This window comes from Bison bison, unplaced genomic scaffold (genome assembly GCF_000754665.1).
Source record: "Bison bison bison isolate TAMUID 2011002044 unplaced genomic scaffold, Bison_UMD1.0 scf7180017864475, whole genome shotgun sequence".
In the NCBI taxonomy this organism is placed as follows: domain Eukaryota; kingdom Metazoa; phylum Chordata; class Mammalia; order Artiodactyla; family Bovidae; genus Bison; species Bison bison.
Window position 1 is genome coordinate 36,527 of NW_011495036.1, and position 4,237 is coordinate 40,763.

Genomic DNA, 4,237 nt, shown 5'->3' on the forward strand with positions numbered 1-4,237 from the left:
GTGTTTTGGTAAATAGTGCAAAGGATGAAGGTGACGCCGAACCACAGGATGCCAAAGGGGAGGACAAGGCTGCAGGGGGACAGAGCTGGGGCCTGGTGGTGGGCCTCCACCTTTGGCAGATGGGGGGGGGGAAGAGCGGAACACCTTCTCTCAGACCTGCTGCACACCCACCCCGCCCCTCCCCACACACCAGTTTCTCCTCCCTGTCTCATCCAGCTGTTGGCTCATGACCACCGCATGTGTGTATTTCATTGTTAAGGGGTCTTTACAAAACTATAAACATTGCTGACAATCAGAGAAGGTCTTCACCAGTGGAAAGCATTTCATGTTCACAGATTGGAGGACAATATATTTAAGATGGTGACACTTGCCAATTTATCTATAGATTCAACACGACCCCCACTATAATCCCAGCTGGCTTCCCGCCCCCACCCCCAGAGACTGACAAGGTGATCCTAAAATTCCTGTGGAAATATAAGGGGCATAGAATAGCCAACACCGTTATGATTTAAAAACGAACAAAGTTGGAAGACTCGGATTTTGCAATTTCAAGACTTCTTGCAGAATTACAGTAAACAAGACAGGGCGATCCTGGCATCAGGACAGGTAACAGGTTGATGGAATCGAATCGAGGGTCTGGAAACAGACCTCACATTCACTGTCAATTGATTTTCAACAAGAGTGCCAAGACAATTCAGTGGGGAAGGAGTAGTCCTTGCAACAAATGATGCTGGGAAGACTGCATAGCCACTTACAAAAGAATGAAGTTGGGCCCCTTCCTCATACCATACACAAAAATTAACTCAAAATGGACCATATATGTAAATATAAAAGGTAAAACTATAAAAATTTTAGAGTGAAACATAAATATAAATCTTCATGATCTTGGCTTGAGCAAAGTCTTCTGAGAAATAACACCCAAAAGCAAAAGTGATGAAAGAAAAAATAGATAAACTGGACATTATCAAAGCTAAAAAGTTTTGTGCTAAAAATAGTACCATCAAGAAAGTGAAAAGACAACCCAATGAATGAGAGAAAATATTTGCAAATCTAGTCCTTGAGAAGGGACTTGTGTCTAGAATATATAAAGAACTCTTAGAACTCATTAATACAATGACAAATAAGCCAATTTAAAAATGGGTGAAGGAAAGATATACAAATGGAAAGTAATCACATGAAAACATATTCAAGATCATTACCATTAGGGAAATGCAAATCAAAACTGCAAGACATTACTCCACACTCACAAGGATGGCTGAAATCAAAAACACAGATAATAACAAATATTGACAAGAGTACGGAAAAATTGGAACTCTGATATATTGCTGGTATAAATACAAAATGGTACAGTGTTTTTGAAAAACAGATTGCCATTTCCTTGAAATGTTAAATCTGGAGCTACCTATGACCTGGCAATTATGCTCTTAATTATATATGCCAAGAAGAAACGAAAACATATGTCCACACAAAAGCTTGTATGTAAATATTCAGAGCAACATCATTCGGATAGCCAAAACGTGGAAAAAACTCAAGTGTTCATCAGTCGATGATGAGTAAACAAAATGTGCTCCATCCGTACAACAGAGTATTATTCAGCCATGAAAAGGAGTGCAGTGCTTACGTCTGCTACAGAAAGGGTGACCCTTGAAAGCATTACACTAAGTGAAGGAGCCAGATGCAAAGGCCCATGAGTGATATGGTTCTACTTATTTGAAATATCCAGAGCAGGCAAACCTAATGAGACAGAAAATTAGACGGGTGGTTGTCACGGATGAGGGGAATGTGGGGTGATTGGCAGTGTGTACAGGATTTCTTTTTGGGGGGTGATGAAAATGTCCTAACCTTGGCTGTGATGGCCATCGCACAACTTGGTGAATGTGTGAGCTTAAAATTTGTAAAACTTAAATGGGCTCATTTAGCGGTATGTGATTTATACTTCAATAAAGATGTTTAAAGAAAGCTGAGCGCCGAAGAATTGATGCTTTTGAACTTTGGTGTTGGAGAAGACTCTTGAGAGTCCCTTGGACTGCAAGGAGATCCAACCAGTCCATTGTGAAGGAGATCAGCCCTGGGTGTTCTTTGGAGGGAATGATGCTAAAGCTGAAACTCCAATACTTTGGCCACCTCGTGTGAAGAGTTGACTCATTGGAAAATACTCTGATGCTGGGAGGGATTGGAGGCAGGAGGAGAAGGGGACGACAGAGGATGAGATTGCTGGATGGCATTACCAACTCGATGGACGTGAGTCTGAGTGAACTCTGGGAGTTGGTGATGGACAGGGAGGCCTGGCGTGCTGCGATTCATGGGGTCACAAAGAGTCGGACACGACTGAGTGACTGAACTGAACTGAAAAATGTTTAAAAAAGATTTTTAAAAGTATCAACTTAAGTTTTCATTTGTTCAAATATGCACCCTTCATAATACCATATGTAAAATATACACAGCAATGTATATCTTCTGTAGTTAAATGCTATAGATTTATGGGTACAAGATTTTATCAGATGTCAGTTAACTTGTATGTAGTATTTAGTAAGCCAATGCATATAATTCAACCTTATTACAATAACTCACCTAGCTTAAAGGAAAGTAAACAAATAAATACGGTTTCATTGGCTCAGATAGCTTAAAAAGTCACGACTGGATACAGTGCCTTAAGGAATTTCATCAGGACTCTCCCAGACTCTTCATCACTCAGACAGGCATCCTCTGGGGGTAGGGGGCGCAAGGCTGCTGAAGCCTCCAGATTTGTAATTCCGGTAGATAGAGTCATTCTTTCCCCAAAAGTAACAGGCAAAACCATCATCTCTCCTATAAACAAACAAAACAAAAATATGGCATAATGAAAAGAGACCCTATTCAAAGCAGCAACACAATATAAAATATGTAAGCAAATAAAATAGTGAGTGTATGAAACACATGGGACCAAGGTGGGGACCCCAAACTACAGAAGGGGCAGAGAGGCTGGGAGAAAGCCTGACCAAACGTACACTCTCTGCTTCTTGGATAGGAAGGCTCAGTGTTGCTCAGGTGTCCTTTTTTCTCAAGTTAATCTGCAATGCAGGGACTTCCCTGGTGTCCACTGTAAGGACTCCGTGCTTCCACTGCAGCAGGGAAGGGTTTGATCCCTCGTCAGGGAACTAAGATCCTGCTCAGCAAGTGATGCGGCCAAAAAAAAAAAAAAAGAATCTGCAATGCAATCTACTTCTAATTTTCCCAAAAGGGAAATTTGTGGAAATCTGACAGTTTTATTTGACGAGATTATTTCCACGTTTGCCCTAACGAAAAAAATGTAAGAGAATAATAGCTAAGAGCATATTTTTTAAAAAGCTCATTAGAGAAGGATTTATTCTCCCAGAACAAAGATGTAAGTGAATGAAATGAAATACAACCATGGGGTGACGGGAAGAATATACTGATGAATATTTTTATAGTCTTACCATGGAATAGAACAGACCTTCATATGCATAAAAAGAATCTTTTAGAAAGACAAAGGAAAAGAAAGAGACTGTACTCTGTGAAAATGAAAATTGTCTGCATGACCAAACGAAATCACTATGAATAAAATCAAAAGAGAAATGAGACACCGGGGAAATGGACCACAGGAGTGATCCATGCTATGCTTGGAGTGAACCAAGCACAGCCTCAGGCTATGCTTGGTTTTATTCTTTTTTTAAGATTCTTTTTTAATGTGGACCATTTTTTAGAAGTCTTTTTTGATTTGTGATGGTATCGTTTCTGTATTATGTTTTGGCCTTTTGACTGCTTGATTTTAAGCCCCGGTCCTACTAATTCCTGCTAGTTTGCTTGTCTCAAAATACCTATTTGCATTTAAAGTTGATGTGCAGATGAAATGAGATAATATTGAAGAACTAAAGAGCCTATTGATGAAAGTGAAAGAGGAAAGTGAAAAAGTTGGCTTAAAGCTCAACATTCAGAAAACTAAGATCATGGCCTCCTCCCATCACTTTATGGCAAATAGATGGGGAAACAGTAGCTGACTTTATTTTTCTGGGCTCCCATATCACTGCAGATGGTGATTGCAGTCATGAAATTAAAAGATGCTTACTCCTTGGAAGGAAAGTTATGACCAACCTAGAGAGCATATTAAAAAGCAGAGACAGTCCTGCTTTTTAGATGGACAAAGGTCTGTCTAGTCAAGGCTATGGTTTTTCCAGTAGTCATGTATGGATGTGAGAGTTGGACTCTAAAGAAAGCTGAGCGCCAAAGAATTGATGCT